Source organism: Microtus ochrogaster, chromosome 16, assembly GCF_000317375.1.
Source record: "Microtus ochrogaster isolate Prairie Vole_2 chromosome 16, MicOch1.0, whole genome shotgun sequence".
NCBI classification, from domain to species: domain Eukaryota; kingdom Metazoa; phylum Chordata; class Mammalia; order Rodentia; family Cricetidae; genus Microtus; species Microtus ochrogaster.
The window spans coordinates 58,518,354-58,540,385 of record NC_022018.1 but is presented as its reverse complement, the minus strand read 5'-3'; the positions used below and the strand labels follow the sequence as shown (position 1 = coordinate 58,540,385).

At 45.1% G+C, this 22,032-nt stretch overlaps 1 protein-coding gene and 1 pseudogene across 2 annotated transcripts in view; both read left to right on the top strand.

Moving 5' to 3' along the window:
• Positions 1–22,032, top strand: part of Spock1 (SPARC (osteonectin), cwcv and kazal like domains proteoglycan 1) — a 459,458-nt gene that overhangs the window by 207,701 nt on the left and 229,725 nt on the right. The gene's annotated exons all lie outside the window — the stretch shown is intronic.
• LOC101998882 lies at positions 1,677–2,646 on the top strand (annotated as a pseudogene).

Genomic DNA, 22,032 nt, shown 5'->3' with positions numbered 1-22,032 from the left:
GGAGCTGCTGAGGCCATCCACACAGGTCTTGACCCTGATAAACAGCTACCCCTGGCCAGGAACTGCTCAGCCCTCTGCTGCCCAGATAGCTGGGAAAGTCAATTCTGCCACTGGCATTCACTAGCTCAAGCAGGCCCTGATGGGAGGCTTGGGCTCAGTACCAACAGCACCATGTTCACACACACACACACACACACACACACACACACACACACACACACACACACACAGAGGTAAATTGGATCTGGACCCTCTCCCATTGAGACTCCTTTTCAGGTGATTCTGGGTGGCACCAAACTGCCCATTTAAAGGAACTGTGTATTTGTCTGTGCTGGCTCTGGAGACAGCCCAACCCTAAGTTAGCATTTCCTACTGCTTCTCACTGCGTTCTGCTCCAGCCACATCCACCTCCAGCCTCCCTAATGCTCAGACTCGGTGACTAATGTGATTGCCACCTCCTCTTGCAGGGAATGTTCCATTTTCCTGCAGACACCTACTTTTTAGGTGTGTAACCAAATTCATGAAAAATGTATTTCATTATTATTATTTTTTAATTGACTCCACCTGCTTCATTTACCAAAGGGTAATGTGAAGCCATGTAGAAGTATCTGGTTTTTTAAAAAATGACCCCCCCATAGGCTCTTGGAAGTGGGCTTAGGAGGACAGCCTTGTTCGTGCTAGCCTCACAGTGACAGGATGTTCCTTCAAGATCTGTCTGTGTGACAATGCTCACAGGTCTATAATTAACCCAGTAATACCGAGTACACAGTCTTTTAAAGGTCTGGCTTGACGCTCAGTGAAAACTGTGGAGCTGGAGAAGAATAGAAGCCTGCACCTCCATCAGGGACTGCTCTGAGGGCTTGATGCTAGTAAGTGCTTAGCATTGGGAACAAAACGTTCTGGGTGCTTCCTGGCAGGAGCAAGGCCTTTGAATGATCGGCGTTGTCAATTAATGAAAGCAAATGGATCTTCTGCCTTCAGCCAAGGGGCAGCTGAGCCAGACCCTGCTATCGAGACGTTCAGACAGACATCCAGAATCTAATGCCTCAGTGCACAGTCTCCTTCCTCCATGTGAGGTAGGAGGCTGGTCACATCCATAGAGCAACTAATCAGGAGAATTGCCTTCATAGACCCCAGAGATCCAGATAGCTACACAGTGCCACCTGTATTAACAAAGTGAGGTGTGCATTTTGTGTGGAGGGGAATACTTCCCTTGCACATGTGTATGTACACACACGTGCACTCACACAAGCACATGCACATACACATGTGTGCACACACATGCACATACACACATACACATACATATGTGCGTGCACACACATGCACACACATATGCGTGCACACACATGCACACACATACATATGTGTGCGCACACATGCACACACACATACATATGTGTGCACACACATGCACACACAATCATATACATACATATTCATAGATTTATTTTTAAAATAGGTACACATTTGGTGCTTATACAGATACCAAGATCTTGAGACAGTCAGAGTTTTATTTAAAGACATCATCAATATTCTACTTGGTTATGTAGTGATATTCTTAGCCAGCCACGGGACTTTTAGCACGGTGGTCACATTCAGAGGTTAGCAGGAAGGGGCCGTTCCCCCCAATTTTTTTTTAACCATTAAAAGAATTCCTTGTGAGAAATGTGAGCATGGGCTGGCATGATTCCATCCTGCGTGCCTGTTCTGAGGAGCAACAGGCTGTACCCTCTGTCCGACTTCTCTGCCACCGAAGATTGCGCCTCCACCTCACGGAAGACTCGATGGACATGGACATGAGCCCTCTAAGGCCTCAGAACAACTTTTACGGTTGTGAACTAAAAGCTGACAAAGATGATCACTTTAAGGTGGATAATGATGAGAATGAGCACCAGTTATCACTAAAACCTTTAGTTTAGGTTCTGGGGCAAAAGACAAATTACACATTGTAGAGGCAGAAGCAGTAAACTATGAAGGCAGTCCAATTAAAGTAACACTGGCAACTTTGAAAATGTCTGTACAGCCAACAGTTTCCCTTGGGGGATTTGAAATAACACCTCCTGTAGTCTTAAGATTGAAGTGTGGCTCAGGGCCTGTGCACATTAGTAGACAGCACCTAGTAGCTGTAGAGGAAGATGCAGAGTCAGATGAAGATGAGGAGGATGTAAAGCTGTTGAGTATGCCTGGAAAGCGATCTGCTCCTGGAGGTTGCAACAAGATTCCAGAGAAAAAATTAAAACTAGATGAGGATGATGATGAAGATGATGAGGATGATGAGGATGACGACGACGATGATTTTGATGATGAGGAAGCTGAAGAAAAAGTTCCAGTGAAGAAATCTGTATGAGATACCCCAGCCAAAAATACACAAAAATCAAACCAAAATGGAAAAGACTTAAACCATCAACACCAAGATCAAAGGGTCAAGAGTCCTTCAAAAAACAGGGAAAAAAAAAAAACCCTAAAACACCAAAAGGACCTAGTTCTATAGAAGACATTAAGGCAAAAATGCAAGCAAGTATAGAAAAAGGTGGCCCTCTTCCCAAAGTGGAAGCCAAGTCCATTAGTTATGTGAAGAATTGCTTCCGGATGACTGACCAGGAGGCTATTCAAGATCTCTGGCAGTGGAGGAAGTATCTTTAAGAAAATAGTTTAAACAGTTTGAAATATTCCATCTTACTTAATTTCTACAACAGTTGATATATCTGGCTGTCCTTTTTATAATGCAACTTTCCCTACTGGGTTTGATAAATGTTGTCCAGGTTCCATTGTCAAGAATGTGTTGTCTAAAATGCCTGCTTAGTTTTCAAGGATGGAGCTCCACCCTTTACTTGGTTTTAAGGATGTGTGGAATGTTATGATAGGACATAGTAATAGTGGTGGTCAGATGTGGAATTGGCAGGGAGACAAATATACATGTGAAATAAACTCAGCATTTTAATAAAGTAAAAAAAAGTGAGCATGTTGAGACAGTACATAAATATGGGAATATTATTTTGATTATTTTCAATTCAAAGCAAACACAAAAACCTCACTATAACATCACAGAATTTTTAATTGTAAGCCATACCTCCTCTTGGTGATCCAGTTAAGATTAATTATTTATGCAAAAAATACCCATGGGGAAAATATGATATTTGGATACAAACCATACAAGTGTTGGCAGACATATGCTAATAATTATGATTTTTGCCTTTAGTGGAGTTGATCCTGAGTCATTTCTTTCTGTCTGTGATTAGGCAGGAGGAGAAATTCACACTTGGGGATGATAAAATGAGAGATTGTCACATTATGGGCAAACCTTTGTCATTCTGTTCTCAGAGCAGAGCCCAGATTTCTCCACACTAAATGGTTTCATTTTATATGTAGTTTGTGAAGCAGGAGAGATGTCTCAGTGATCAAGAGCACTGCCTGCTCTTCCAAAGGTCCTGAGTTCAACTCCCAGCAACCACATGGTGGCTCACAACCAGCTGTAATGAGATCCTGTGCCCTCTTGAGGAAGAGACCTGGTTAGTCATCCTCTTCAACTTAGACCATGAAACCCAATATGGACAAGCTCAACAGAATCACCATATATGGGCTTCAGCATTGCCAGGGCATGAATTTCATTCATTCATTGTGAAGCAGGGGTGAATGTGGGTGAGTGAGCCTCAGCTCCAGCCCTGCCGTGCATGTGGCATGGTATCTCCTCTGCAGACACAACAGCTGGACTTGGGTGTGTACAAGGTCTCTAGGGATGTTTGGCTTCTGTGGTTGTTAGTTTTAAGGGTCATGTTAACACAACCTAGAACTATCTGGGAAGAAAGGTTTGATGAAGAATTATTTATATCAGGTTGACTTATGGGTGTGTCTATGAGGTATTGCCTTTATGGTTAATTGATATAGAGAAACCTAACCCATTGTGGGCAGCACCATTCCCTAGGCAAGATGTCCCGAGCTGCATATGCAGTAGGAAACTGAGCTGAGCAGAAGCAAGCAAGGATGTGACAATGTGATGAATGACAGGATGTTACCAACTTCTTGAGTTCCTGCCTTGACTTCCTCGATAATAATTGGAGCATAATTTGGAATTATAAACCAAGTGACCTCTTTCTCCCCCATATAGCTTCTTGTCAGGGTGTTTTTATCATAGTAACAAAAATGATCAGCTTTCAAGAGTAACTGGGTATGGCAGGCAGCAATTATAAAACAATAGATTTGAGTTTAGCCCAAGTATGAGGTTTTCATAGATTAAGCAGATAGCCGTGTGGAAACTGGGCACTGGGTGGGGCCAGGGCTACCACTGGCGTTGCTTCTGAACTCGAGTCTGTGGAGTTCTGTGAGCGGAAGGCTGTTGAGAGGGATGCTGTATTTTATGAAGTGTTTCTTTATAGGGCTCCGCCAGTGCTGTCTGGCTGCAGTGTCTGAGGTGTGTTTCGCTTCCCGAATCTTCTCTAAATAGCATTGAAGGCTGACTACCAAGTGGGCCAGAATGACACAATCAAAACAGCATTTGCTGAAGACACAAAGGACTGTTGAAGAAAAATAGCTGAATTACTGCAATGTGAAGAAAAGTCACAAAGCTAATCAGCTTACAGCTTCAGTCTCTCCAAGGCAGAGCTAACGAGGGCTCGCTTCTTCAGAGGATTCTGTTGTCCTCAGTAGGAACGGCTGGAGAATAAGCAACCCCAAAACCACACTCTCTTTCTAGTCTAAACAGCCACGAATTTCCAAATGCTGTTTGATTTTTTTTTTTTTTTGTAGACTTCATGTGACGGCATTGATGTGCTCTGTTGAGGGCATGTGTTGCCCTCCTATGCTTTGGATAGAAGGTGTGGCTAGAGCAGAGACTTGGGGAGCCATCTTCTTCTCAGGGTACTCTCTGAGGTCCCATGGGAACAGATTAGCCTGGTCCCTGACCACAAGGAAAATCCAGGCCCTCCAGTGGGCTCTTATCCTACTCTGAAGGGTAGAGTGGCTTCCCTGGATCCCAGGCTGCAGCCCCAACGGAACTGCACTTAGAGACTTCTGTCAGCTCTCTTAGCTCTTAGTGAGAGAGGACTCCAGAGTACATGATGGATTAAGAGTGATTTACATCTTGCTAGCTCAGGCACCAAAGGAAATACACTGTAACTTTCGGATGGAGAGGCCCACTATGTGTTAGGACAGTTGTTCTAGTGGCTGTTCTGGTTGACATTGAACTGAGATGCCCTAGAAAGGACTGAGGGACTCCTTGTGTCTCCAGGGACATTCAGGTGCTCTTGGGTATAGGACAGTCAGAAAAAGATGTCAACTTAATGTTAATGGTTCTGCAGGAACTTATCTGTGGAATTTTCTCAGTTGACTGGCAAGATGCTTATCAGTTAAGAGCACTAACTGCTCTTGCAGAGAACCTAAATTCAGCATTTAACACCCACAGTGGGAGGCTCATAACCATTTCTAAGTCCAGTAATTCTGCTCTGTAGGCACTTGCTTGTGTGTGTGTGTGTGTGTGTGTGTGTGTGTGTGTGTGTGTGTGTGTGGTGCATGTCAACAATGCAGGCACACACACACATAAATTAGTAGCCTTAAAAGCAGTTGCCAAAACAAGAGAATTCCCACTGGATGCTGTGTGTTTATGACTGAATTATTTACTTTTTCTCTTGGTTTCATTTTTCTTGATTCTGTAGCTTCTTACATGTATCTAATTCATCGAATATGCTAAATGGAGAAAATTAGCATGTATCCTAGTTAAGGTTTCTATCGCTGCAAAGAGGTGTCATGACCACAACAACTTTTATAAAAGAAAACATTTCATTGGGGCTGGCTTACAGTTCAGAGGTTTAGTCTGTTAACTTCATGGCAAAAAGCAAGGCATCTGGGAGTATGCCAGCGTGCAGGCAGACATGGTGCTGGAACCAAGAGTCCTACATCTTTATCCAAAGGCAGCAGGAATTGAACTGAGACACTGGGCATGGCTTGAGCGTATATGAGACCTCAAGCCTGCCTCCACAGTGACACACTTCCTCCAACAAGGCCACACCTCCTCCATTAAAGCCACACCTTCTAATAGTGCCACTCCCTATGGGCTTATGTGGGCAAGTCACATTCAAACCATCATACCCTGGTGCCATAACTGTCCAGATAGTAGGGGCAGAAACCGGAGAGCTGTGGGTTAAGCGGGAAGATGATGGGTCTTCCATCTTTTAACTCTAGTACTGTTCCTTTAAGATCTCGTTATACTATTGTAATTCATGTGGCTTAGTATGTAAACTAAATTTGCCCTAGGATTCACACGATCTCTTACCACAGCTTAGCAAACCCCTGTCCCTGTCCCCTATCCTGTCCCATAATTCATTCTTGTGGGCCTCGATTTATATGCCATTTGCTGGAGGAAGCCATTCTAATGCTTTGGACTAGTTCAGGCTGATCTCCTATGATACTCCATTGTGATAAGTGTTGTGGACCTACTAAGTCACGCTTTAAAGACCTTCACTATTTGCTACATCAACTGTTCCCACCTCCCGTGATGAGGGTGAAATTTCAGTTAAGCGTGACTTCATTCCTAACCAAAGATGAGAGCCAGAGATGAAAGAGCCTCTGAAGTTTTGAGACATGATAACCCGGAGAGAGAAGAGATCCTCAAGAGATGCGGTGGACGGAGGCCTCCATCTGTCTCAGTGTAGCGCGGCGGGAGTGAAGTCTTTTTTGGGAATGATGGGATGGTCTGGACTTGTTCCCAACGTCTTCTCATTAATGATTTGCTAGTTTACTTACTACCTAAAGTTCTGTGTCATACAAGCATCTAAAAGCCCCTTGGGGACATCATTCCACTGTCGTCCACTTAATTGAGTCTCAACCAGGATGTTCCCAGGGGTTCATTCATTACGAGAGGACCCTTCTAGCAGCTGCCTGGATCTTCAGTGAGTACCCGGGAAAGGGAGGCTGTTCAGGGACATTGGCGCGTTAGCAGTGGTGGTGCTCTATAGGAGGACCTTTGGAAAATATGATTTGACCTTTTCTCTGTTGAACAGGAGGAGGTACCTGCTTTTAACCCAGCTAGTTACTAGCCAATCAGGACTAGGCTGCTGAAGTCTGACTTTTGAGCCAGTGATGAGCTCTATCAAGACAATGGAATCTTCTCTTTTCAAGTATGTAATGTCCTGTTGTATAGGAGAGGTTGTGTGGTATGTGATTGGGGAGTTGCAAGTATCAAAGGTAATGAGCAGGAGGCCTTCCCTGTGCAGTGCCGCAGGGTGTGATCTCTGGTTCACAAAGTGCCCTGGACAGGAGCAGTAATGTCTCTGGAGAATTTTTCTCTGGCTTCCTTCAGAGCTGCTGGATCAGAGGCCATAGGAGAGTAGGGAGTGACCTGTGAGAATTGTCCCCCTGGGCCTCCTGATGCTCACTGAGATTTGAGAGCTGCTGATAAAAATGGAGTGAAGAAAGAACTCTTGCTATCAGCTTTGCTGTGCTGACAACTGGGACCTGAGCTATGGTGCGGGACTTTCCTGGGCCTGTATGGTAGGGGTTCAACACCTTACAGAGAAGCTCCTGTAGGTGAATGACTTACATATTTAGCCAAGTAGTCAGCTTGGGGACTTGTGGTGTCTGCTCCTTAGGGATGGGTCAATGTTGCTACTGGTTCCTTTTTTTGTTTTGTTTTTCGAGATAGGGTTTCTCTGTAGCTTTTGGTGCCTGTCCAAGAACTAGCTCTTGTAGACCAGGCTGGTCTCGAACTCACAGAGATCCGCCTGCCTCTGCCTCCCGAGTGCTGGGATTAAAGGAGTGCGCCACCACCGCCCGGCTACTGGTTTCTTCTATGCTTTGTAAAACTACACTGTTTCTCCCGTTGTGTCTTAATGCAGCCCCTTCTGGAAGGTCACATGTATTCCTCACAGCCTCCAAGTTCACATGTGTTCTTCATGTTTTCCTGAGGTCACATGTGTTTTTCACATTCTCCTGAGGATCTCTTGGAAAGATCCCTGCTTGACATACTGCAATCAGAGTGAGCTGGTGTTGCTAGAATAGCTTCTATGGTTGGTCCTGAAGACCGCAGGGGGACTGGTGCTGTGAGGGGGTGCGGTCCCTATACACAAACTCTGGCAATAACATGAGTGCGATTGGCAAATGGAGGTTAATAAGGATCGTAGCTGTAGATACAAAGCATTCCATAACCACTGGGGGAAGCTAGGGTTTCCTTCTTCTGTCTTGCACATCTTGACTGGCAGGTACAGCAAGTCTTACAAACGGTTATTAAAAAAGCAAATCAAGCTTTTTTTCTATCCGCTGTTTTAAAAAGTACAATTTCAGTGTTAACTATGAAAACTGGGAGTGTTGAGCATGTCACACATCATCCGATTCTGTCATCACAACGTCTCTGTGATCTGGGCTCTTCCTGTGTCTGCCTTCCGGAAAAGGGAGCAGAGACTCAACCAACTCAAGCAGTAAATATTTTAGACTTGGAAGTCCCTTGTAGTCTGTTGCAACAACTGACTTTTGCCTTAGAGGCAAGTGCAGCCCTGGTCATATGCAAATGAGAGGGCGTGGCTACTTTGTAGTCGACTTCCCATGTGCAAACTGAGCTTGAGCTTTCTAAGGTTTTTAGGTTATGCAATAATTTTAATTTTTTGAAATATTTTTAAATGCAAAGAAATATACTTAGCTAATGGGTTACACAAAACAGGCAGGAGGCCAGGTCTGGCCCTAGGACATAGGTTGTTGACCCCTGGTTTAGGGTGGTCTCCACAGCCCGTATTGTTCTGCACATCATGGGGGCCGACAATGACACAGGGATGGGGGCATGGGATAGGGGTGATGACTGCTTGCTCATCTCATCCAGGAGCAACAATGACATGGGGATGGGGTGACAACTGTCCGCTTGCTCATCTCTAACAACACCCTGCCGAGAGCAGCACCTGCTTTAATGGAAGAGTTTGTCAAGTTTTTCAGGAAAGCCCGGTTTTATTTCCACTGAGCTCTTTTCTCTTTAGTCTGATGTTAATTATAATTTGGTTGGTGCATTTTGGTTTTTGAAGTGATAGCTAAGAAATGCCAGGTCTTTGTTTTTAAGTTTAAAAAAAAAAGTCATGTAAAAGATAGGAAGAAATCAGGAAAGGGCTCCTATTTTCTGACTTCTACTATCCTGTAGTCATCTTCCTGGGTCCTGATCCACAGGCTCCCATGATTCTGTAGTCATCTTCCCGGGCCCAGGACCACAGGCTCCCACAATCCTGTAGTCGTCTTCCTGGGACCTGGATCCTCAGGCTCCCACAATCCTGTAGTCATCTTCCTGGGTCCTGATCCACAGGCTCCCATGATTCTGTAGACATCTTCCCGGGCCCAGGGTCCACAGGCTCCCACGATTCTATAGTCGTCTTCCCGGGCCCCAGATTCAGAGACTCCCACAATTCTGTAGTCATCTTCCCGGGGCCAGGGCCCACAGGCTCCCATGGTTCTGTAATCATCTTCCGGGCCCAGGGCCCACAGGCTCTCTGAACACACTCTCTGGGAGTTGCTATGAGAAGGCAGTAGTTACATTCATTTTAATTCATACTTGCTTATTCAAGTCATACATCTTAGAGAACCCTCCACATATGTTATTTCAATATATAATATTCTGTGAGATCTATGCCTGAAATATGTTTGTTTATTTATCTATTTCCCATTGTTGCATCTGAGTTCTTTTCTGATTTTGGTTGTTATTAAAAAACAGTCGCTAGACTATCCTGAGATTAAGGCTGTCATACTTCTGTAGGCTACGTCCCTAGCCGTGGAGCCACAGCATCAAAGGAAATGTTCAGTTGCGCTAGCTCGCTCTCATCTTTTTTCATTATTTACATGTTTTTTTTCTTACATATTTTACATTGCCTTCCCAGCAAGTTATTTGCCTGAATGGAGAAGCTCCACAAAGAACAGCATTCCGGTGGGGAGATGGATGGGTTCCTGTCTCCTGTATGACTTCCTTTGCTTTATTGTTTCTTGTCCTCAGTTTATGCTCCTCTTTTCAGGCGCTCCCGTACAGTCGTCACCGGAGCACGCTGGGGTCTGAGGCTCCAGATTTCATCATGATCTTTGACATCTATTTAAAGAACAACCACCTTTTCTAAAGGCAGAAAGAAAGAAAATGTGTGGTAGGCTTGCCTGGCGAGGATTCTCTGGTCCTGGAGCAGCAGTGGCTTTTGAAAACGGTGGTTAATCCCTCTGAGTACTTCGCAGAGCCTGCAAGAGGATTGTGAGTGGCTTAGACACGGAATGGCCTCCGCTACCAGTGTCTGCACGAAGGCCTTTGTATGAGTCATCTCTAAATTTACAAAATGACCATATAAGACTAGAAGGATTCTCATCGCCAAAATGGAAAGGTCAGAGGGGTCCAGGTCACACACCAAAGAAAGAGCAGAGCCAGATTCAGAACTCAGAGCTGAATGTAAAATGCCCGTTCTCCATCCCCACAGATCTAGTCATTTATTGCTGGTCATCTTGAAATTGTACATGTATTATTTTGTTCATAGCATAGACCAGCCAATCACGGTAGGGAGCCTACAGTAGGGAGAGTTGCCCTGACCTTGTTTCTCAAGTAGTTTTAGAAAGAGTTTTCTTCATACTGAGTTTGAAGGGTAAGAGAGTGGTCACCCACACTTCTAAGCCTCCAACAGAAGGGCACTCAGCCAATAGGGAGGAGCTGAGTCAATAAATGAGCTTGACAAATACACCTCGAGTAACTGGGGAGACATCGGGGAATAAGGGCTCAGCTGTGGCAAATCTTTAGAGGTGAGGAAGGGCACATAGGAACTCTGTTCAGTCGTGAGATCAGAAGAACAGGGAATCTTATTTTTTAATCCATTAGAACTGTGCAGCAATTAATCTTTGACCTCCTAATCATAGGTGTAAAACTGGGTAAAAACAGCTAGGATGATGTCACGTTGGCTGAGTAAAGTAGCTACTGTTTTTGTGAGTATTCTGTGAACTAGGTCTCTGGAATGGCTCTAGGTCTGCGGGTCACTTCCCTTCTCTGGGTGCCTGTGCATAACTGAGCTAGAGAGCAACTGAAAAGAGCTCCCCAGTTCCCATCAATCCTGCTGTCAGCCTGTGACAATCGCTGCATAAACGGTGGCCTCTTAACCAAAAGGGAGTCTGAATTCCTGTTTCTGCCACCAGTCTGCACAGGGTCGGAACCTTAAGGGGTTCCTCCAGATCTCAGGGTGAGGTGTGAGTGCGTGCATGCTGGGTCCTGATCCGCCACCCCCTGTATGTCCACTTCCAGTTACCATGTCCTCACAGATCCTGTCTTGTTATAGCCTGTGCCTCTTCTTTAACTTGGCTGACATTCTTTGGATTAGTCAGGGTTCTCTAGATGTCAGAATTAATTGAATACACACACACACACACACACACACACACACACACACTATAAAAGATCATTTATTAGACTACCTTACAGGGTATGGTATAGGTACTCCAACAATGGCTGTCTGATGATGGAAAGGCAGAGAATCTGGTAGCCATGCAGTTCATCAGGATGGATGTCGCAGGATTCCTGCTCTGGTCCTGGAGTACTGGAGGATTCCTGGAAAGCTGCCAGTCTTCATTCTATATGGAATGCTGGCCATAGCAATAGGATAGATGAACTTTCCAGCAAGAGTGAGCACAGACAGGCAAAGGCAGAGCTTCCTTCTCAGTGTCCTCTATGTGAGCTACCCCTAGTGGATGTAACCCAGATTTAGGGTGGGTCTTCCTGCTTCAATAATACGATTGAGAAAATCCCTCCCAAAGGTGCCCAGCAGGCTGGTTGATTATGGTCAAGTTGACAACTAAGATTAGCTATAACACCCCTTAATTGATAAGGCACTTTCACGGGTTATCTGTTGAGTGAGCTTAACTTTAGTTGCCCTCCTAACTGCAGAGTCATGGTCCTCCAACGTTAGTGGCATGTTTAAGACAAGGATGAGAGCTTGATACAATGCTGTTAGCTCTGTTCCCAGGGATTGGGTCCAGTGCGCTTCAGAGATCTGGGATCCAAAGACCCGTCTCAAGGACCTGTGTAGCATGATTTCCACGAATGTGGCCGATGTCAGAAATACACTTGGCCACTTTAGGCTTCTCCTTGGGTTATTCCTTTTGAATTTGTTCCTTCATATGCCCCATATAATATCAGAGAAGGCTGTGTGGACAGTTTCAGACTGCTGTCAGATTGTTGTCTGGAATGGTGGGTGGGAATGGCTGTGACAGCCAATGACAGCGTGGAGTCCCTCGAGACCCACTATCACAGAGTTTGTGAGGACCGGCAGAGTTCGGAGTTTGCTTTCCACCTAATAAGTGACAAAGCTGGAGCTACATGGAGGAGACGGTGGAGGACACAGAAGCATCAGAGAACTGAGAGAACAGACTCGGGTTGATCTGGGGGAATCCAGTATGGTGGGCGGAGCAGCAATCAGACCGATTTTCCAATGTGGAGCTGGTCTCGGGGCATAAGCTGCAGGGACCTTCACTCAACAGGAGGAGAATTAAAATAAGGGCGGCCGTAGCAGATGGGAGGCAGTTTACTGTTTCAGTGCATCTAAGGTTTCCAGCATCTCTGTAAATAATCCTGCGAGCCCCGCTTTGCAGAGGATACAGTTAAAGCTGCAGGTAAACAGAAGGTAGCTAGGGTTACCTGGTGATTACACGGACAGTGCGAGCTCAGATATCGATCCGTTTCACATTAAGACCTGAACTGTGGCCGATTCGGCTCTTTCAATAATTAGAACTCTCTTTGGTGGTGGACTGCCTGCTCCGAGCATGGTAGAGGTGTCCCACGGCTAATTGTTCAAGTAGAACACGGAAACTAGGAAAGCCGCTCTTCCTCTGCTTAATAGGTGCTAATAGTTACACGTGCTAGTGCTGCTAAGAGAAGTGGGCCTTTCTCGTTAAAGCATTGATTAGGCATCTCTATCCTTGGGCTTCTGTGAGCCTTTAATATGCTAATGCCGATGGGGCTCTTCAAAGGCAGGCAGCCTGTACGTGATTCCCCATACTTTTCTGAGCCTAGACCTCATTCCTAAAGAGCACGGCAGGCAGGCGCCTTAGCTACATTTGTAGGGAACGTCTTCTGTGAGATAACTCAGAAACTCGGGGTTGGGCTGTGCCAGTATCTGCTTTCTGTTGCTTTATAGCTAGGTAATTGATGAGAAAAATAGATGTCTTTGCCTGGCCACTCTGGAGACCCAGGCTGGGCAGCCAGAACTGGTAAGGGTCTGTAACTCCCTCATGATGGAGAGCGCAATGGCGTGCAGCCCTGGGAAGAGGAAAGGGAAGAGCGTGGGCAGGTAAACCGCTGCCATCAAGAAAGCAGAAATCCATTTCTGAGGACTCCACCTTCATGGTTCAAATGCCTCCAGCACATGCTTATGCCAATACCGCCATGTGGGAGAATTCAGTCTGTGCCTGAGTTCCTACAGGGACAGGTCATGTTCTAACCTTGGCCCGTTGTCTGACCATAGCTCCTGTGAGGTTGTTCATGTCACTGAAGTGCCAATTCCAGAAGTTCCCGGGATTTCTTGGTAAAGCAGAAATCCCTGTTCCACATCCTGGGACCCTGTCGCCTGGGACTTAGCAATTTCTCATTCCTGCAAAGTCCCAAATGCTTGTATTACCTTCAGTTTTCCTGCCATTTATAAGGAACAATATTAAATGTTTAATTATTTCCCTCGCCTGCGTATGTCCTTAACTATTGATTAGAAAAAACAATTGGTATAATAGTCACTCGATGTATAATTATTTCTTATAAATGTTACACAAGGCCGGGGAACGGCCTTGTCAAGCTACAAAGCCGCAGATGGTAACGGGAGGACGCACTCGTGTCTGAGCGTTTTCCATTTCTGAAACCAATTATTTTTTTAAAATTGCTTTCCAGATTGGCCATTAAGTTGAAAAGATCATTGATTTCTTTTAATGCTGGCATCAAGGAGGATTCTCAGTGAAGGAGGATGTGTTTATTATTAATTGTGTTAGCTTTGACCTGGAGGCTGATCTCCAGCCATGTTTATTCTGCTCCTAGGCAACCAGGGGTCATGCTCACTAATTCCTCCTCATCTTATGGGAAGCCACAGTGTGATGGAGAGGCAGATTGTCTTTTTATGGGGATCTGTAGAGGAATGATTTGAGCTACCCAGCCAAGAGTGGTAACTTTAAGTGTTTCAATTACCTCCCTGGGCATGGTGGTACACACCTTTAATCTCAACACTCAGGAGGCAGTGGCAGATTATAGTCCCAGGTCAGGCAGGGTTATATGATGTGACCCTAAATGCAAATAGAAAAGCAAATGTATTCATCCATTTCTTTGAATTATTTCTACTTTTAAGTAGAAATAAACTGAACCATGTAAGTTATAAAACAAGCAAAAACAAACCCCAAATCCAAACAAAAGACCTCATACTTAAACAATGGAACGGCAGAAGTCTGTATGGACAAGTCTCACTTGCCTCTCTGGCAAGCTCATCTTTAGTGTCCAAACAGAGGACTCTGGGACAAGGTGAGGCTGCTGTGGCAGGGGACAGAGATAGGGATGGTGGCAAGACTGCTCAGAAACCAGCGCTGCCTAGAGCTTTCCCCAGAGGACATGTTAGTTGCAGGTGCAGATCAGGTCTTTCCCCTAGATGGGAGGGTAGAGCTAAGCCTAGGTAGCCGGGGTCAGGCGTGATTCGGTCCTCAGGCAGGGCCTAGCCGGGACCCACAGACTCTGCATCCACCCATCTCATTCCTAATTTATTTGTCTCATTATAAGACTTTTCCTTTCGTGCTAGGGCTTTGGGACAGTAACATTTAGGGTTCCCCTCTAATTTGTACTTGTCATAACTGGGGTTTCAGATACCCTGGAAACTTGTTTTCAGATTGGGGCTTTATTTTTTCCTCCTGGAATCTTTCATTTTACAAACCACAGAGTGGAAGGCACAGGCGTTCAGGGACTTAAAGGACAGCGTGTTTCCCAGAACTGTCTCTCCAGGCCCCAGCTCACATCACAATGTCGTCCATGTCGAGGTGTAGGGATTTGTTTCCGTGGGAGCTTATGCAGCTCTATGCTTCTGTGTACCAACATCAGGCACAACAGCCCCTTTAGAGGCAACGTGTTATTTTTATGTGTCTGACTTTATTACACGCGAAATGAAACCATCTCTGACATTTTCTGTACTTGCTGAATTTTTATTAGCATCCTATCTTTCATCAATAATAACATAAGCTGTGACACGCCTCTCCCGGATGTTTGCTAAGATTGCTGCCGCTGTCGGGACGGAGGGCCCTAACCACCTTATTAGAAATAGTTTTGCCCTCGTTGCTTTTATCTCGTTAGATAATCCTTTAATCCCCGCTCATTGCCCGTAAATTCTGCCTCTGCTTGCCAAGGCTGTGAGCCCAAGTCTGCAGAACGGCGTGGTGGGTGAGGCTGGTGTGCTAGCCTATCAGTTGTGAGTTATTACAGGATCATTAGTTCTGGTGGCTGTGGTGACGAGAGCAGGAGGTCTCTTACCTGAGGCCAGCTGTGCCCGTTCATAAGGAGAGACTTAGCAGGCATTTATGCAAGAGGAAAATTGAATCAGCGCTGCCATCAGCGCATTGAATTATGACTTCTTTTCCCTGCAGAATTTCTATAAAAATGTGATCCTAGATTTGGGCAGAGCCATGATTTCTTACGTGGGCTAGTCGAGGGTCTTCTGGTAATGCAGGGAGATTGGAAGCTTTCTACATGAGTAAGTCTTCCATTATTCTAGGGACGGCAAGACAGCTGGTTCTGGTTGGTACCCACATGAGACTATGTCCGCATTTAGATATGAGGCTTACTTTCAGTGATGTTGGGAAAGCCACCTCAGTGGTATCTTTGGTCTTTGAGAAATGAAACTGAAAAGACACCACAATCAAAAGCACTTAGGCTCTATTTAAAGTGTAAAATGCCTTTGCTCTCAATGCCTGTTGTCATTGTAAGAGGTTTTAAAACCAGCCAAATATGGGGCATCTTGAACCCCCAGTGTGTTTCCTCTCAAGCACTGACTGTTATTGCAAAAGAAAACGTGTGGCTTGAAGGGGAACAGGGCTCCGTTGCACCTGGACGAGGCACTTCCCAGGGCGTATTTGGATATCAACAGCCAAACCACAGCAGATGCTTAGATTGCTGCTGATACCTTCAAAATACAGTTTTTAACTGGGTAATAAATACATTGTTAGTTCAGAAATGAAAATAAACAGGAAGGCGTCTGGTAAAGAGCCTCCGGAGCCCACTTTTCTCGCTCTGTAACCATTGTTATTAGCTTCTTGTATTTCCTTCCAGAGGTGATTTAATAATGCTTGCTAATGCATGCGCCTGCCTGTTCCTTCTCTCGCTAAAGACGTAAATGATCACCCTTTATGAGCAATGTTCCCTGTCCTGCTTTTTGGTAGGGAGCAATAGACCTCCTAGAGACTTCCCTATCTAGATGTTGAGCTCGTCACTGGTTGCTTTTCCTGCGTAGCCATATGGTCTTTCGGCCTGCAAAGATGGCTGTGTTTACTTCATGTGGTCTCTACTGATGGTCAGTTGTGTGGTTTCCAGTGATGTGGCATGGCCAACAAGACATCTTGTATACATGTCCTCACAAATAAAGTACCAATTATCCAATATGCCAGCTTCCCTAAAGAGGAGTTACTGGATCAGAACATGCATATATTTATAATTTTGATAGCCACTGTCAAATTCCTATTGTTTTATAAAAAAAAGTCAGCGTCCAGAAATAAGCAAATTTCTAAGCAGCTTTGCTAATACTCTCTCTTTCTCTGTCTCTGTCTCTGTCTCTGTCTCTCTCTCTCTTTCTCTTACACACACACAGTCACATACATGTGCACATGTGGTCACACACACCTTGCATCCATTTTCTGAATGGGTCCTTAAGTTTTGTTAATTAATAAAAACTTTCTATGTAGAGAGGTTAGCCTCTGAAATATAATTTAAATGATTAAAAAAAAGAAAAGAAAAAATTCTCACTGGTAGTATTTGCCTTTTGATTTCATAAGATGCATTGCCAGGTAACATTTTACATTTATGAGTTGAAATGTGTTGACTTTTACGGCTTTTGGATGTATTCATATGATTTTAAAAGTTGGTGCCCACCTCTGGGTTCCTAGGGAACACTTCTATTCCCCGCCATGATCGTTGATACGACTGGAGTCTGCCTTGCTGGATGATGAAAAGCGTGAAGTGGGTTTCTTAAGATGTCATCTGTCTGTCCTGTGTGTGTAAATGTGTGTGCACATTCCTGAGCTGTCTTCTGTCTCTTCTGTGTGTGTAAATGTGTGTGCTCATTCCTGAGCTGCTATATGTCTGTCCTTCTGTGCATGTGAATGTGTGTGTCATCTTGAGTTGTCATCTGTCTGTCCTTCTGTGTGTGAACATGTGTGCACATTCCTGAGCTGTCATCTGTCTATCCTATGTGTGTAATTGTGTGTGCCCCTCCTGCTCACTGAGCTGAGAGAAGCTGTTTCTGTTCCACACCAGCCTCTCATTTGTATTTGGGTTTATTTTTGTACTTTATATTCTGATCCATTTGTCAGCCTTATGATAATATCATAGGAGAACCAACACAGTATTATTTTAAACATTGCTCTATAATATATGATGTTATCAGACAGGGCTACACAGCCTCGTGGTTTTTCAGATTTTTCCCCATTATTCACAATCTTACATATATATTTGTCTTTATGTACATATAATCCTTAAATGAAAAACATTGTTTTTATGAAGATCACATGGCATGTACAAATTTCCTGAAGAGCTGTCTGGGTGATGTCATCAGGAGTTTGTCTCTCTGAGCACACAGTATGCCCTCTAGTCTTTGCACAGGTTTTTCAGTTGCTGGTTGGTTGGTATTCCTTAGAACGGTTTGTAAATTTTCTTCTGATAGGTCCTACAAATTCCTTCGTCACTCCCTTGCCATTTAATTCTCTGTGTGCTATGTCAAGTGGAATTATTTCCTTGCATAAATGGGTGCTTTGTTCTTAGTGCATGTCAAGAAGCCAGGAATATCTGCAAATTGCATTTGTCTTTTGCCTGTTTCCTGACATGACTTTTAGTTTTCCTAATTAATTGACTTGAGTCTTTGAAACTTTCTGGATGTGTAATCAACTTGAATTTTCCCCCAGTCTTAGGGAAATATATTTCTTTAAGTGTTTATACTTTTAAGAATTTTCTTTAATTTGTTTTCCTTAATCTTTAATTATCTTTAGATGATGTGAAACACGAGCAGTTATAATGAAAAAGAGAAACACCTTTTTTCTCCACAGAGGACATTTCAGATAAGATATCAAATTCTGTTTTTTTTTCTTTTCTTCTTACACCAAGACATTTTCTGCTCTCACTCACAGGATATTCCCCAGTGAGTTCAGCTCAAACACTGGCTGGGGTTCAGGTCAGGTCCCACAAGTTAGTGGACTTGGTCCCACATGACTGCTTCCATTTCAGATGCCAATAGGAAGCCCTAATATGGCGCCTGTGCTTCTGACGACTGGGCTGTCCATTCAGACTTCCCCAGTCCCTGCTCATGTTCACTCTGCCACGGAGCCCTGCAATAGCTGGGGAAATGTCTCCCGTGCTTTACTCTTCCGTTGTAAAAGGCAAGGAGTGGAGACACATGCTTGACTCAAGCCATGGAGTGGCCTTGAGTGTAGAAGGTCCTGTCCCCGTGGAGGTGAGGAACACTGGCCTCCTGGCACACAGATGCATTAACCTAGCCAGAAGCTCTCCTAGGAGACTCATTGAGGCTCCATTACATGGGCACAGTTGAATAAGCCATTGGCCATTGGCGACTAAGTCACTCCCTAGCCCTCCACCCATCCCTGAAAGCTAGGGCTGGGCTGAACGTTCTAGCTTCTATCATATGTCATGCTGTTGGTTCCTCTGGCCACCACCATTCTCCACACTCACCTCGTTAGCATCAACTCAGGAGCGACTGGAAGTGACTCAGTGTGAAGACCAGCAGGGGCATCTTTTACTCTGACCCTTAGGAACGTCCAAGGATTGGTTACCTCTGCCCCAGGAACCAGAACTTAAGACTCAATGCTTGTTCCTTATTATAGTGACTACCGTGTTTATTTGAGTGTTACAGTAGGTATAATACTAGCGTTGAGGCTGAGATAAATACATTTTTGTCACTTCAAGGAAGAGTATATTCTTTCTGTTTTACTGAGTAGCTTGTGTTAATGTTATCAGGACTGCCTTAGAACTGAACGTCTTCAGTGATTCTGGGATGGTTATATGATTTTATAACCATAAAAATATGATCTAGTTTGTAGAATTATTAGTGTAGGAAAATCTTTATGTTATTGTAGAAACGCTACTTGGTGATGATATTTTATTGCACCCTGGATTCTGTGCTCCTGTTTCTGCAGTGATGGCCACTAATTAGATTCATCTTGAACTTTCCTTTGCACGGAATAGCTCTGAGGTTTTGTTCTTAATTTGAGCACCTTCCATTTGCTTTCTCTACGAAGGGCAGTGAAGCATTACTCTAATTATTCTTCATCCATGAGAATTCGGGAGGCAGGTATCAGAGCAAGAACGGGAAAGATCAGAGAAGCAGAGAAACCACCAGCCGTCCGAACCTGCTCTGGTCCTTCCTCTAAACAGAGCCAGGTCCTTCCCGCCTGTCTTACTCTTCCACTCCCATCGGTTCTCAGTCCCCCAAAGCCTCTGTGGTTAATTTTGGTCAGCCAGTGGCTAACTCTGCCCTCTGACTTCAAGCGAGCTTTATTTGTCAGAGCATATTCAAAATATCACATCACACGGCCGTGTTCTACACAGCTCAGACTGAGCAAGAGTCTGCATTGTGTTTGGCGTGATAAGTGGTTTTGTGGGCTGCTGTGTATTTGTGTTTGTGAGCATGAGCTTAAATTAACAATGAAGGTAGGGTTTACATCTCTTGGAGGTCAGCATACGGACAATAATTTAGCATTACTACTAGTAGGAAAAAATTGTTATGTAAATGAATGAATTGCTTGAGTCTTCTCAAGCCCCGCCCACATCTCCTGCAGTGCAGGGGAGATCCCACAGCATGAGCTCTGAGGAGTCCTCCAGGTGATCCTTTGTGCACCCAGGCATCTGGGAATAACCTGTTTTTCTTCTTAGCTGCCATCTGAATTAGGAGTTATTAGCTCATTGACTGGGAATAAGGGCAAAATATGGCTTGTTTTCTCGCTTAGCCTTCTGAAGCCAAGGCTGATCATCCCATTGACACTACAGAGCTCATTCAAAGGAGAGTTTTTGTTAAGCCTGCCTCCCTGGGCGGCTAGAAGCTTGTGAGATTCAAAGCGCCTGTGAAATGTCAATAGAGTATGGTTTGCTTGGGGCCTCAGTCAGGGCAGAGGTCTTACACAAACTAATGAGGCTTTACCATAGCAGGAAAGTGCTTCACAGACATGCTCGGTGTCTGTATACCCTCTCTGCACAGACGTGCTTGGTGTCTGCGTGGCCTCCCTGCACACACGTGCTCAATGTCTACGTGGCCTCCCTGCACGATGTGCAAGCTCTTCCCAGATGAGCAGGTGAAGGAGCGAGAGGGACCAGAAGGCAAGCCCAGTGCGGTCAGCTCTCTGATGGCCAATGCTACGTAGAAGGTGATGCCGTGGTGGGCTGCCTACTTGACTTCATCTCCACACGATGCCACCCAAACGAGAAACAGATAATTGGCTTAACCTAAGGGCTTAGCCCAATTAATGATTTCCCTGCATTTGCCAGGTGCCTGTCCTTCCCTTCTGGACACTGAATTCATTTAGCTGGCCTCACAGATTTACAAAAGCCAAGCTGCTTACATACTAATTGGGTCAAGTCATTACACAGGGAGGCACGGCCATGAGTTGGAGCACTCGCTGCTGAAGCGGCTTTCCATAGTGTTCCTGTCATCTCTTCCTTGGTTGCCGTCCCCAGAGTGGTCAGATCTGAATGCCACCAGGCTGAGGCTGTGATGATTTTATGGCTTTGCCAGGGACCAAAGGTATAGTTTGCTGAAACTAGTTCTTAGTTACACTCAGATACCTCATCTTGTGGAAACCGCCAGGCCTGTGTGTTCAGTTCCGGATTCTCTTGGGTGTGAGAGTGGGTGTGTCTTTGGGGAACCGTGGTTCTTGGGGGGGGGGTGGAGATATGATCCATGAGCCCATTGCTAGGGACTGTGGAGTGTGAGGTACTCAAGGTCATCATGTGTCCCTGAGTCTAGGGTACCCATCATCATGTGCCAAGAGAAGAACTCAGAGAAGCTCAGGAGACCTGCAGACAAACCTATGTGCACCTCAGATATATGTGGGGCCTGCAGTAAGAGTCACACATCTGTAGCTGAATCGTAAACCAAGTCACTTTTTATACGAGTCCCATCTTGCCTTGGCAGATCACCCTGTGATGAACTGGGATGTAGTAGTCAAAGCCCTCTCTTTCTCTTTTTCTTCTGGGCTTCATTTTATTTCTCCAGGAACCTGGCATGTGCCCTTGCGCAGCAACCAGCTTTCCTGTCCGGGTTCTGACGTTAGTCTCCTCTTCATACCAAACCATTGTCCTAGGTCCTCTCCCCAGGCCTAGCAGGCTCTCACCAGCCACGCAGGCCACTTCAAAGGATGGACTAGAGCAGTGGTTCCCAACCTTTCTTTCTTCCGTGACCTTTAATACAGTTCCTCATGTTGTGGTGACTGACCCCCGCAACCATAACATTACTTTTGTTGCTATTCCATAACTGTAATTTTGCTAGTGTTCTGAATTGTAATGCAAACACCTGTGTTTTCTTATGGTCTTAGACAACCCCTGTAAAAGGGGTCATAACTCACAAGTTGGTAACCACTGGACTGGACTAAAGGCCCGGAAGTTGGCTTAGGGTCATAGAGGCAGAAATTCTGAGGTTCTGGGACAAAAGGCACAGGATGTGGTGTGTGTTCTCAGCCACACAAGAAGCCCTGCTGCCTTTGGAGAGGTCCATAGGCAATGCCCTGAGCAGGACCCTCCCTGCTGTCTGAGGACAGTGCCTGGATGGTGACAGGGTTCATTTGCAGGGCTCTATCAAAGGGGAAACTGTAACAGCCTTGTATATGCAT